A 13724-nucleotide genomic window follows, 5' to 3' on the forward strand; every position below is an offset into this window, starting at 1 on the left:
AAGTAAAATTACAATGAACATTTTTGGTTTAAAAAAACTTGTATACAAATGTTCACACCAGAATTAATCCTAATAGACAAAAAGACTACAAATTTGTGGGGACACCAGACCCGCCCCTGGGGTCACGAGAGCCAATCCAGGCGCACGCTTCTCGGCCCCGCCCCGGCGTCCTCCTCCACACCGTCCCTCCCTCCGCCCACCCGAAAGTCAGTTTGTCAGGCGGGCAGGGGGCATCCTGTCCGAGCAGCTGGCGGTTCTGCGGTTCTCCCTAGCGGCGCTGGCCCTGCTCCCTCTGGCCAGCCGCTGCGGCTGCAGCTGCAGCGGCGGCAGCGCAGTCCCTCTGGGAGGAGTGGTGTGGGCCGAGCGGCTGCCGCGGAGTTTCGTGCCCAGCGCTGCGGCAGCGGCGGCGGCGGCGGCGCGGCCCTGAGATGGTCTGCGGGCAGGTATCCGACGTGGGCAGCGCTCCAGCAACCTGCTACACCGTCGAGGGCTCCCCCGACGTGGTGTGGTGACCGGCCTGCCGGCCGCGCCCGCCCGCGCGGCCCCCCACCCGGCCTCGGCAGACGCATCTGCGGCGTCGGCCCCACGACCCGCGACCCCAACCCCGAGCGCGGCCCCGACCCCCGCAGGGCTCCCCCGCAGTCCTCGCACCTGGGGTCTCGGGCAGGGCCGGGCTGTTCGAGCTGGGGCGTTGCTCGCGGCGCTTCCCGGGCCGGCCCTCGCTGGGCGCAGGGAGTGGGGGAGTGGTGCGGGGGTGGGGGTGGAGGCTGGGAACGAGGCCTCCAGGGACCCCCAGAACGGGAACGGGGCCCCCACCCCCGGGTACTCCTCGCAGCCTTCCCTTGACGTCGGACTGTGAAGCCGCGAAGTCCTTCAGGTGCTCGCGGCGGCGGCCGTGGTCTGGGAAGCGGTCGGCAGCGGCGTGTGTGCACAGCCCTGAAGTCATCTTGTTTGCCCCCTCGCCTGCATTTTCTGCGGCCGGCTTTGCTTCAGCACCTTCCGTGGTGCCAGGGCTGCTCTCCTGCGCAGCCTTTCTAAGCCGCATGAGCGGCACCAGTGTTGGTGTGGAGTGTTTCAGTCTTGAAGTTTTTAAGTGGATGTTGGTGTGGTACCGTTCGTGTTTCAGGAAGGGTAAGTCAGCATTCCTGTCTTTATTTCTTAAGGGGTCATTAGGAGTTGGGCCTAATTTGACTTTTTCCCCTTGTATCGCGGGTGAGCTCTGTTACTAGCCTAAAGGCACCCAGTCGTTTTAGCACAGTGACTATGGACTTTCTCAGTTACTGCTTCAGTGCTCAGTGTGTATGCAGCCCTGATGGAGTTCTTGCAGGACCGCATTCAGGCTCCCTTGTCTGGCTCCACATCCCTCAGAAGTGTTCATGGAATGTGGGGGTGGGTGTTGTTTTTTATTAGAGCCAGCTACGTGTGATATTTTTTGCTGACGGAGACTTGTGGAGCTGATATTTTGTAAAGCTCAGTGTTTCTCGAAAGACTTAAAGATTTTAAGGAAGAATTTTTTTTTTCATTTTCTGAGTCTGTTCATTAGGAATTTTGCCTTTTCTGTGCAAAGTGCTTTCCTAATCATAGAGGATATAAAGAGTGGAGTTTGAATTGAGCCTTTCAGAGTGGGTGTGGTTTTGATATAAAGACAGGTGCAAGTGACAATCTAAGCTGTGGAATCCAATCCTGGAAAAGGAATTAGTTGGCAAATTGTGGAGGACTCTGTAGGCAGAACAGAGTTCAATTTTATATTTGTGCGATGGAGAAGCATCAGAGTTTTTGAAGAGACAGGCACACGATCAGTTTTGAAATATTTGAAGAATCTAGATGAACACTGGTGGAAATAAAAGGAGAGAACCGAAGTGGAGAATCAGACTGTGTGACCTTCTAGAGGTGAAGTGATGTAATGGCGTGAAAGATGGAGATGTTAGAGTCAGTAGGGGGCTCTTATCAGAGGAGTGGTGGACTTTTCATCATGGCAGGTATGGGATGAAGCAAAGGATGATGAGGTCTTACAGGGTAAGAGGCTGAAGAGGTGGAATTTGGATTTGGGAGAGATTCTGAGACAGGACGTGGTGGTGTGGTATGGGGAAGGTTGTTAATTCCAAGGCTTCTAGCTTGGGGCCATGGTGGCAGGAGTACTGTAGGCAGAGGAGGTTTGTTAAGGAGAAATACTGAGTTCTGGTTTGGACTCATTAAGTTCATGATGCTGGTTTACAAGGCCCTTTAGGCTGTATCTAGAAGGCATCCTGAAAATGAAAGGGATATAGCATCTGGAGATGAAAATTTGTGTAAGTGGTAGTCTGGTGTGGATGAACACAGATTCTTATTTGATATCATTGGTTAGGTGAAATTGCATGCATGTATTCTGTGTGTTTATCTTTTTAGTAAATAATCCGTAGCATTCAGTAGATTTTCAAAGCATTCATCATCCCAGAGAGTTTAAGAACCAGTGAGACAGAACAGAAAGAGCAAAGGAGGAACCGTGACAAGCAAGTAGTTTTAAGAGGTGGGCAAAGGAAGCTGAGGACTGGTGAGATATATAAGACCCAGGAGAAAAGGAAAAAAAAAATGGTATGAAAGAGAGAAGCTGAAGCTGTATGCTTCATGACCTAATTAAGGTAAGTATGTTGGATAAATTCAGCTTGAAACATTTTCTGAATGTGACTGAGAAGTCGTGGGGTCATCTCCATAGATTGCAATTGAAGCCTTGAGAAGGCACAAGATAAGAAAAAATGAGTGAGCTGAGCCGAAGGAATGCCTGACTTTAGGTGTCCATAGCAGTCAAGGTACAGAGGAGGAGGAGATTGGTCAGAGACCAGAGACCCGGGAGTCCACATTGTCAGTGGAGCTGGGGGACGTAGTGGTCACTGGGGATTGGTACTGAGGACTGTAGAGAGCACAGTGCAGCTGGAGGACAAGCTGTTGGGTTTGTTGACTTTCAGCTCTCCTAAAAAATAGTTTTAACCAAAATTTCGTTGTGCTCACATTCCTGGTGGTACAGTATCTGGTCCTGTTAAAGGTGTCTGTGATGATGGCAGGCTAGTCAGAACTGCTGTTTAGCCAGTGCTTTTTGTTAAGTTTTTTCTTTTAAGCATATGTTAATTAGTCCTCTTACCCACACTGCAGGGGTGGTTCCTTTCAGTTAGTGGAAATTTGAGTCACAGTGAGTTTACTTAATTTGCCCACAGATACCCAACTAGGAAGTGGTAGAGCATCTCTGTCTGGTCCCTAAGTGATACTCAACCAAAGATCAGAGTTTAGAAAATGCATGCTTTCAATAGTAGAAAATATCTATTGTCTGCTTTCTGTGTGATTTGCTTTTTTAGCCTTTTACAAAAACCTTTCATGTAAGGTCATTCACTTAGAATTCATTGAGCTCCAGTTCTCTGCGAGGACTCAAGGGGCACCTGCCCTTCAGTAGCTCCTGCTGCAGACAGCGGGGTGCAGTTGGGCGGGAGCACGGAAGGCCCTTGGGGAGCGCTGTGGGGGCAGAAGGCCGGGGGTGGCGTGGGGTTGCCTGTGTCTGGCTTTACAAATCTTGGTGCTGGGTGTGGATGTATGACTGGGAGTTTGCCTTGAGACGTGCACTCCAGGTAGAGGAGAATGCACATGCCAGGGCACAGAGGTCTGAGAGCGGCACATCCGGTCAGGGAAACCAGCTGTCTGGGAAGGGAGGGTGTGGGTGGGCGCCTTGGGGAGAAGGCTGGAGGGGAGGCAGCTAGGATGGGCGGGGCCAAGTTCTGAAGGACTTTGTTTTCTAAGGAGCTGGGACTTGACCTGGTAGGTGAAGGTCATTGAAGGATGCCTTTTTTCTGCTGATTCCTCATCAAATTTTGTGTTTCCCTCATCTCTCTTTGACTTCCTCCCCACTGTGCTTGTTCTCTCTTCTTTCTGCTTATTTAAGGGTACTCAGTGGGTGTAAATTTTTTTCCCTGTCTCCAGGGACATTTTGAAATGTATGTGGGTTTTGTTTTGCTTTTTGTTGTTACATTGATTGGAGGTGTTGTTGGCCTTCGGTGTGTATGTGGTGGAGGTGGACGTGCCACACGACCCGCGTGCAGTGCACATGCAGCAGTCAGTCCCTGCACCAGAGGAGCGTACTGTTAAGATGCCAGTGGTGTTTCCCTCCAGCCCATCCCCAAGAAAGGCTGGGCCCTGGGCAGGTCCTTACTCCTTCTGAGATTCATCTCCTCCATGACCTTGCCCTTGTTACTCTCAGCTCTAGCACTCTCCCCATCCCTCCCTGGAACTTTGCTGGGTATTGGTACCACCTGTTTGAAAGGCAGGACGAGCAGTAGTATAAATCCTCTACAGACGCTCCAGACCAGTTTCCTAGTTGTGCTGGTTTAACTGTTAATGTAACTTTTAATAAAGAAGTCTCTTGTGTGGTTTTTAGAGCTCAAAGATGTGAGAAGACCATCTTACATGAGCAACAGAAAATCCAGAGTTTCTGAACAGTTTTGAGTACAAGTAAAATGAAACAAAATTCATTTTGATATTAGTAACATCCCTAAAAATGTACTCCTGGTGGTTGGCTATAATTGGCTGTAATTGATATGCCATTCTGCTGAATTTAATTTGTATGTTCTCAATTCTCAAGCATTAATAAAAAGATTTTTATGAAAATCAGCCAAGTTGAATTTTCTGGGAACTCTGTATAGTTTATTCCTCACCTTGCTCTCAGTAATGTACCTACTAAGTAGAAAACAACCGATTCCCCAAGAAACATCTTGAGCTACCCCACCCCAAGTCCAGCCTGCTGTACCCACCCACCTGTCTGACCCTGAGATGCTTTCTTCCTTTATGCTTCTCTTTTCTCTTTCACTTCTTGGGGCTCCCATACATTGGAAAGCCAACAGGATAGATGTTCTCCAAGGTCCCTCTCAGATGCGCAGTCTTAGGGCAGGCTCTGGGCTCTGAACCCATCCGTGGCTGGTAGGAGCTGGGGGTGGGGTGCAGGGGTGAGGTCTGCGTGGATTTCACCATGACCAGCTGACTAACAGTTGCAGGCTTGCCTTAAGTGCCATGGTTTCAGAATCATTTTCATCCTCACCTTTGAGGTATTATTATTATTTTTTTACTTTACAGATAAGGAAACCAGGTCGCAGGTGCCTTGTCTAGGATTCACAGCCAGTAAATGTACAGCAGAACTGAGATTTGTCTAGACCTCAAAATGTGTAAATTTTTTTTCCTGAACTACTGTAGACTTTCCTCTATTACAGAGAGTTACCTGGAAATGTGCTTCCTCCAGCATGGGTTCCTGAATGTGTTGGCACCAAAGTATAAAATGATGATTGTTATGACCAACTTGGGCCTGTTATGGAGATGGAAGAGGGAAGAACCAGAAACTTGGAAGGGGTGAGGGAGGTAGGGTCAAAGCAGCTTCATTTTTATCAGAAGGGTGTTTATCCTCCTCACTCCTCCTACGTCCTCCACCAGTTTCTTGATTTTCATTCACTTAGTAACGTTATTGAGCGTGTACCTGACCTATGTGCTAAGCAGTAGGATTGAAGTGGTTTTTACACTTTGGTGTTTACAGCCTAACAGGAAAGTAATCCCATTTACTGAATATGGTGAGGTGCAGAGTGCTACCTTTTATACCCATCAAAAGTGGAGCAAAGATTTACGGAGTAGTCCGGGAGGGTTTCCTCTGGAAGAAGTGCTGTTTAAGCTGGGACCTGGAGAATGACTTGGAGCTAGTTGGGTGAAAGGTAGGGAAGGGTGCTAAAGCATTTCACACACGACTTGTAGAAAATGGGCTGTAAAAATCGGAGAGTCTGTGATTAAGATCCAGGGATATTTCTCATGGTGTTGCAGGGACAGGAAGAGCAGTTAAAGCTTCAGGTATGGATGTAACCAGGAACTAAAAACTAGACCAAGGCAGCTACTCACCTCCCTCTTTGCATTTACAAAATCTTCTTGCAGCCTGCATCTCTGCACAGCTGTTTTTGTTTGTTTGTTTGTTTTTCTCTTTTCACTTTACCACATCCCCATGCACTTGTCAGAAGAGCGCTGACCCTAGCTGCCCAGAGCACTCTGACTCCTGGGGGAGAGAATCTGATCCAGGTTGGGCTAGTGTCCACCACTGGTCAGGGCACCTGAGGCCCAGGTGGAGTCATGTGATAAGGCTGGGCCTCTCTAAGGTTGCACAGTGAGGTCGGTGGTCATGAGCTGTCTCCCGCTGACCTCTGACTTACCAGATTAGTTCTTGGTGCTCCTTCCCCTGCTCCTCATGTGCTGGGCCGAGGCCTGCTGTTGGGGGCTGTGGGGGAGGAAAGAAGGGGAGGGCAAAGTAGTTTAGGCAGGAGAGGGGCTTTGGGTTGGTTTTAGGGCTCTTCTGCCTTCCTGTCTCTGGCAGTATGGGGGTGCCAGCCAAACTGGGTGGCATTCTTTGCAATTTATTTAATATTGGATATATATATAACATGTGAGTTATGCAGCCTAACAGTAAACACCCAAGAACCCACCACCCACTGACTGACTTCAGAACAGATTATCTGAGGCCCATGTTCTGATCTGTGGCTGGGCGTCTGTACAGCAGAGCAGGTAAGAGTCTGGGCTCTGGACACCTGTCTGCGACCTGAGCTTGTTTTTCTGTCCTGTAGAGAGATGGTAGCGATACCCACCTCAGGGTTGGGGGGATTGAGTTAAACACGTAGGAGAGCACTGAGCCCTTAGCCTCGGGCTAGTGCTCTGGTTAGTGAGTGGGCCTGGCAGAGCTGGGGTCCTCTGTCACCTCAGTCTCTTGGACGTCGTCCTGGAGTGCAAAGTAGAGTCCTTGAAAATGAGACTGTTAGATTTGAGTCACACAGTTTTGTGGGCTAGGGCAGCCCCCTCTCCCAGTGAGATTTAACAGTCAGAGCATCTTCTCTGCCAGGTCCTGGTCCATGTTCCCGCCCTCCCTGAGGGATGCTGCAGGTCCTGTAGGAGACAGACTGGTAAGGAAATAGATTACTGTCACTCTGTGAAAACACGGATATGAGATCATTCTGGACAGAGCTGCTAGCTCCACCTGGGCTTCTCAGTTACTAATTAATTCAGCAAGTGGTGTCTGTCTGCTGTAGTACACAGACTAGCTGTTCAGCTACTTCCGTGAACAAAATACCAGGTCCCCAGGCAGCACGTGGTCAGTGGATGCATGGCTTGGAGAGAGGATTAAAAAGGCTTGGTCAGGCCTTGTATTCAGGTTCCTTCTAAAGAGTTTCCTTTTATTTCTCTTTGTTATAGCACTTATCACAAACACAGGTCTAAGATACTTTTTTTTCAGAGTTTATTCATAAGTCATTTAATTTTAAGTAACTGCCTATTTTTCTGCCTTTGGAAAACTGATAAAGGTGGCTCATGCACAAACCTATTTTTAAAGTGGGTTATTCTTTTTATTGTTATTAAATGAAGATTAAACCACCTCTGAGCAGTCCCTGGAGTTAGCAGATACTTTTCTTTTTGTTCCCTATGCCCCCTAAAATAATTTTGAGACTTTGAAGCTGTAACATGATTGTCCCCCCTATTTAAGAGTTACATAGTCTGTTGTAAGACATAAAACTATGGTTGAGAAATAAAAAAGTTGCTGGCACATCTAAGCCAGAAAATTAATTTTCTTTTTCAGCCAGTCAGAATCTTCTACACAAATTCAAACTTTTTCTCTGTAGCTTGGATTTAGTGCTGGCACTGATGGATTTGTATCTCCAAGCCCAGGTCCTCCCAGAGCCTCCTGCCCGGGTGCTGGGGGGGTGCTGGTGGTGGGGTCCAGTGCAGACTCTGAGAATTGCCTTTGAGGCAGACTGGAGGGTCCGGGCATAGGGGGAGAGTATGAGACTGCAGCTGCTGCTAACTGTCGGGGTCCCACATCTTGCAGTTTGGACTTTATTAATTCATGTTACAAGCTCCTTTAAAATGCTCATCCTTCTCTTTATACTACATTGATTTTTTAAAAATTGACCAAACAGCAAGCAACAGGAGGCTGTCCCTTGTTTTCTACTTTAAAACAACTATATAAACATAGTATAAAATTTAAATGTTCAGTTCACTGCAGATTTACAGTTGTGCAATCATCACCACAGTCCAGTTTTAGAACATTTTCATCATACAAAAAAGTTTTTTATCTAGTGTTTTCTTCACTTATAATATTTTGAGATTCATCCATGTTATTGCCAGGACAAGTACTTATGTTGCCTTTTGTCATCAAACAGTAATTAATTGGATGGCTTCACTGGATTATGGACATTTGGAATGTCCCCAGTTTTTGTCTGTTGTCTGTTGTGAATGATTCTGCAGTATACATTCATCTCTAAGTTCTTAGGTAGACATATATTTTCACTTCTGTTGGGTACACAGGAGTAGAGTTGCTGTGGGCAAGTGATGTGTGGGTGTTTTGAGATGAGGGGATGGTAAATGATTATATTTTAAACCATAATGAGACTGCAGGTTAACTTATTGAACAAACATGAATACGCTGTGCACTGGCCACTGTGCGGGCACTGGAGCAGCCTGGGGACCAGACCTGGCCCCAGTGCTTGCAGGAGTTTACTCTCAGTGGGGAAGGCGGACTGTCCTGCACACATGATGCTTCAGCTACTCGTAGGTGCTGTGAAGAAAACCAAAATGTGATTAAAAGGACAGAGAGTGGAAAGGGGAGGCCATGATTTTTTTTTTCTGTAATAAAGTCTTATTCCAATAAATTGTGCAGAAATTCTTTTAGGGCAAGCATATTATCTGAAAATGATGACAATTTTGTTTATTTTCATCACTTACAATTTTTTTTCCTGTCTTAAGAGCAGTGGTGAAAGTGGGCATTGCTGATGTTAAAAGTAAAGCTTTAATTAAATGAGAAGGGCTGTCAGTTCTTTTGATGTTAGTGTAGTTTTTCTTATTCATATTTTATTTTCAAGTTATCAAAGCATAAGCTGAAGAAATTCCTCAGCGTTTCCAGCCACTAGAGGGCGCTCTTCTCCTCTCTTTGGTCCCCTTCAGCGCTTACAGTGGAAATTTCGGAGGTGGGAAGGGCTTGGGGGTTCTGCGTACCTAGGGGCTCCCGATCCAGCAGATTCAACTAACTGTGGGTTGGAAATATTCGGGAGAAAACAGAAAGTTTCAAAAAGCAACACTTGAATTTGCCACAGGCCGGCAACTGCTTACACAGCATTCACGTTGCCTTACATACCATGTGTCATCTAGAGATGATTTAAAGTACACAGGAGGACACAGCGAAAGAGAATGTGAGGATGAATGTATGCGTATGTTCATGTATAACTGAAAAATTGTGCTCTACACTGGAATTTGACACAACATTGTAAAATGACTGTAACTCGAAAAAAAATTTGTATATAAAAAGTAAAGTACATGGGAGGATGCATGTAATTCCATGTAAGTCCTATGTCATTGTATACAAGAGGCATCAGCATCCATGGATGTTGGCATCTGTGGGGAGTCCTGGAACCAGTGCCCCATGGTTCCCAAGTGATGACTGGAAGCCCAGGCTCCTTATCCCAGCCTGTCATGTCCCCTCGTGGTCTGAAACCTGCCTGTACCACACTCCCCTGGTCACTCTCCTCCAGTCCTGCCAGACTGCCCTCTCCTTCTGGAACAGGCCAAGCTCACTGCATTTCATGTCTGACCTCTAGAAATACCCGTTACTTTCTGAGCATGTCTCTACTTCAATAAGACGGGCTGCATTGCCACTAGAGAAGACAGGATGGAGGTTCCTTAAAAAACTAAAAATGGACTTATGATCCAGCCTTCCCATGCCTGAGGATATGTCAGGAGAAAACTCTAATTCAGAAAGTCACAGGGACCTCAATGCTCACAGCAGCCCAGTTTATAATAGCCAGGATGTGGAACCAACCCAAACGTCCATCGACTGGTGACTGGATAAAGAAGTAGTGGTCTATGTATGTCGTGGAATACTACTCAGCCATGAAAAAGGATAAACCAATGCCATTTGTGGCAACACGGATGGACACAGAGATAGTCATTCTGAGTGAAGTAAGCCAGAAGAGAGAAAAATGCCATATGATACCACTTCCATGTGGAATCTAAACAACAGACAGAAATGAACTTAACGACAAAAGAGGAACGGACCCACAGACATAGAGAAACAAACTTATGGTTACCAGGGAGGGAATGGGGTGGGAAGGGGTAAATATGCGAATTGGAAAATTGCCCCTCTTGGGGAGTGATGGAAATGGTAGCTATCTTGAGTGTGGTGATGGTTTTCTGGGTGTAGACACCTATGAAAACTCATCAAATACTACATGTGAGATGTGTCTAATTTATGGAACAGAAATCGTACCACAATAAAGGTGTTTTTAAAAAAAAACAGACGGGTTGCATTGTGTCCTATGTTTCTATGTGTCTTCAGGGAGGCCTCAAGAGGGCGGTGCTGGCCTTCCCGCCAACACGATGACATGAAGCCCAAACAATCCATTGATGGGAAGAAGATAAGAGCCATGGTCACATCTGGACCCCAAACTTAGACGTGGTGAATGCGTGCCATTTATCGAGAATCCAGCGAGGTTGCGGCCAGAACTAGAGGCCGGGGCAGCAAACCGGGAGCGGCACTAAGGAGCATCGTGGTGCAGAGGCTGGACTGGGGGCCCGCAGGCTCCTCCCAGGAGGAGCCTCAGTGTTTGGGAGGTGGCGAACGTGCCCGCTTCGTGTCACCAGCAAGTGATGCCACCTGTGGAATATCAGCTGTAATCCATCCTGAGCCGGGTCAGCCCTGGGTGATGTGCTAAAGGCTCCTACAAGAGGGGGCGCCAGACGGAAAGTGAACCAAGCAAAAAGCTGCTGAGTTTCCGGCCTGTGTTTACCGTGCTTTCTGTGTCTCACTGCACTTCAGTGTCACCCATAGGAATTCGGGCTGTGTTTAGAGGCTGATGGCCTCTCTGTTCCTCATCAGCCTGGCAAGCCCCCCCAGCCCTCTCCAGCCAGACCTCGGGCGAGGGCCTTCCCTTATTCTAACAAAAGCCTCCCCACCCTCGCCTGCGGTGAGCTTGTTTAATTGATGGGAATGAGGATACCTTACAGCCCCCTCAGGCCCTTCCTTAGGGCTTCTGCCCTTGGACCCCGGCAAGGGGAATCCCCTCTCCGCCCACCCACACCCCCCTCCGCCCCACCCCGCCTCTGCCCTGGGTCCTGCACTACAGAGGGTCCCTCTGGCCCTGACGCTCCCTCTGGCCATGCCCTCCATGGGGTGGAGACAGCAGGGCCAAGGGGACACGCCCATTGGCTCCACCCCGTGCTCTGGAAACCCAGGACCCCAAATGCCCTGCCCCAGCAGCCCCTGACCCACTTCTAGTGACTGCACCGGCTCTCCCCAGAGTTCAGCTTCCCAGGACTCACAGAGATGCCAATGGGCAGCTGTTGGCATGGAGGGTATGGGCAGAGTCCGGACGTGAGGTCTGAGTGTCCCCCTGTGCACATCCAAGGCTCCTTGGGGCATGGGATGGACCCAGCATTGGGAAGAAAAGGGTCAGGCTAGTGGTCAGACACTGAGAATCAGCTCTCCCCACACTGTCACTTTCTTTGCGGGACTCCCCTGAGTCTGGGAATTCTAAAGTTGAGCCTGGCCTTCCCCCTTATAATGAATGTGTATTTGTAAAGGCAGGAGTTTAGAACCTACTGCACTTAAAATGTTTCCATATATAGGATGGGAACTCCCAGGGATGCTCTGGCCCTGCACTTCCAAAGGTCCAGAGCAGTTATGTTGGCTCTGCTGAGACTGCAAGAGGGAAAGACCATCTCCAGAGAGGAGGGGCTCCTGCTTCATACTCCAAAGTCAGGAGCTTCTGAGCGGATGAAATGATGGACACTGAGACCCTCGATTGTAAGTTGATTTAGAATGACGCCAAAGGTTTGTGTGACGTGTGTGCGCACGCGTGCACCTGGGGAAGTGTGTGGTACGTGACAGTGAATTTGCGTGTGTGTGCGGGGCCTGAGGACGTGTGTGGTTGTGTGTATGTTATGGGGTTGTGTTTGGTCCATGACTCCATGTGTGTGTGCGTGGGGATGTATGTGGAGCAGAGTCAGTGTGTGTGCACGTGTGTTTGTGTGTACGTGCATGCGTTAGTTTTCAGAATAGTAGAAGCTGTCCTTTAGAAGTCTGAAGTAGTAAAAATTGTATGGTGTCCCTCACTGTATAATTCAAAATGAAAATAATCTTCAATCACCAGAAATGTAGTCCCCCCCAGATTCTGATTTTTTCCCCCATATTGATTATGTCTTCATTGTACTGATGAGGAAACTAGCTTAGAGATGTTAACTGACTCACCCAAGAGCATGGAGCTCGCGAGCCCAGGGCCAGGACGCAGTCCAAGCGGCGTGGCTCCAGAGGCCTGGAGCCCTGCCCACGACCGCGCGTGGCCTCTTGGCCGGGGGAACAGATTCTCATGGGCTGGGGCCAGCGAGCAGGCTGCCCATGTCGCGGACTCTGGAAGTCGTGTGGAGAGTACAAGACAGCAGACGAGGGTAAAGGGCTGCTCAGAAATCAGATAGGTTCCTAGATCTTCGGTGAGTAAGGGGGCTCCCTGCTCATCCTCGACCCCTTTGCTGGTGGCTAAAAGGGACCAAAGCCCTCGAGAGCGCTTCTGGGAGCGGCCTGCCAAAACCTGGAACAGGACCTCTCAGGACTGGCTCTGCAGCAGGAGCAGAGGGAGGCAATGTCGCCACCTGGTGGACGTCCTTGGTAGTGGCAGCAGGAGGCCTCGCAGCCTTGGTATGGGGGTGGCAGGATGAGGTTCTAGTGGATGATCGTTTTCACGTGTCTTAAAAATCATTGCTTCGTAGATTTTATCCATCTTGGGGTTTATTCTAGGATGGTAAATACTGTCTCCGTTATTCCATCTTAGCTGGTTTGATTAATTTTTTTGAGGTTAATTTTCTCTTCAATGATTTGGAAGCTATATTGCCTTTTAATGAAAATTCTCTTTAAATTTTTATAAATCATCTCTAAGTTCATAAGTTTATATGTAATTGGGCCAGTATTGCTATAACAGTCTCAAAAATGAGATAATCTATTAGATCTTGTTTCTCAATCATGATACATGCAGCATATTTTACCTCTCTGCTGTTCCCCATTGTGTGTGTGTGCTTCCGCGCACGCTACAGTTACTGCTTTTTAGACAGTTCCTCAAAGTTTCCTACATTCACAATGAAAATCTAAGTATATGCATCTTGGATTTAATTGCTCACTACCACTATTTAATCCCATGTCTTCCCCATTTTTGAGTTATTTACTTCTTTCCCAATCAAATGGACACATGATTGGCTAATTTTTTTCGGGCGGTGGGCTTCGATTCCTTACCTGTCTATACACAGCTTTATGTTCTCCTCATCAACAACTCTCAACCTCAACACTCAACTCTCCGTATCTAGGACCCCAAGCCTTGTTTGAAAATATGGCATTGTTTTTGGTATCCAAAAGAAAAAAAAAGCTTGATTTAAAGTGCTGCCTTTTTAAGACTGGCTAGTCTTGTGTGGTGAATGGATATTAATAGAGATTTCCTTAAGCTTCTCCTGCTTTTTGCCATAACTCGGCTTAATTGAGAAGCATGTTTTTACCGTTTCTCAGATGGGCTTTCGCTTTGAACTGCTAAACCATCACCGCACTCTTTTTCTCCATGCTTATTCCTGAAAAATGAGCTCTCTACCGGAGTAAAGATGGTTCCCGTAAGAGATGTGTTGTTCCCTGTCCCAAGGTCCAAAGGAAGAGAAAAGGGATGATTTAT

At 47.9% G+C, this 13724-nt stretch overlaps 1 long non-coding RNA gene across 1 annotated transcript in view; it reads left to right on the plus strand.

The window, feature by feature from the left end:
* Positions 1–43: 43 nt before the first annotated feature.
* The window catches only part of LOC116147116 (uncharacterized), a 71613-nt gene continuing 57932 nt past the window's right edge, over positions 44–13724 (plus strand). Inside the window, exon 1 of the long non-coding RNA XR_010377063.1 lies at positions 44–1131. This is a non-coding gene — a long non-coding RNA (uncharacterized LOC116147116). The remainder of the gene's footprint in view (positions 1132–13724) is intronic.

Source organism: Camelus dromedarius, chromosome 20, assembly GCF_036321535.1.
Source record: "Camelus dromedarius isolate mCamDro1 chromosome 20, mCamDro1.pat, whole genome shotgun sequence".
NCBI classification, from domain to species: domain Eukaryota; kingdom Metazoa; phylum Chordata; class Mammalia; order Artiodactyla; family Camelidae; genus Camelus; species Camelus dromedarius.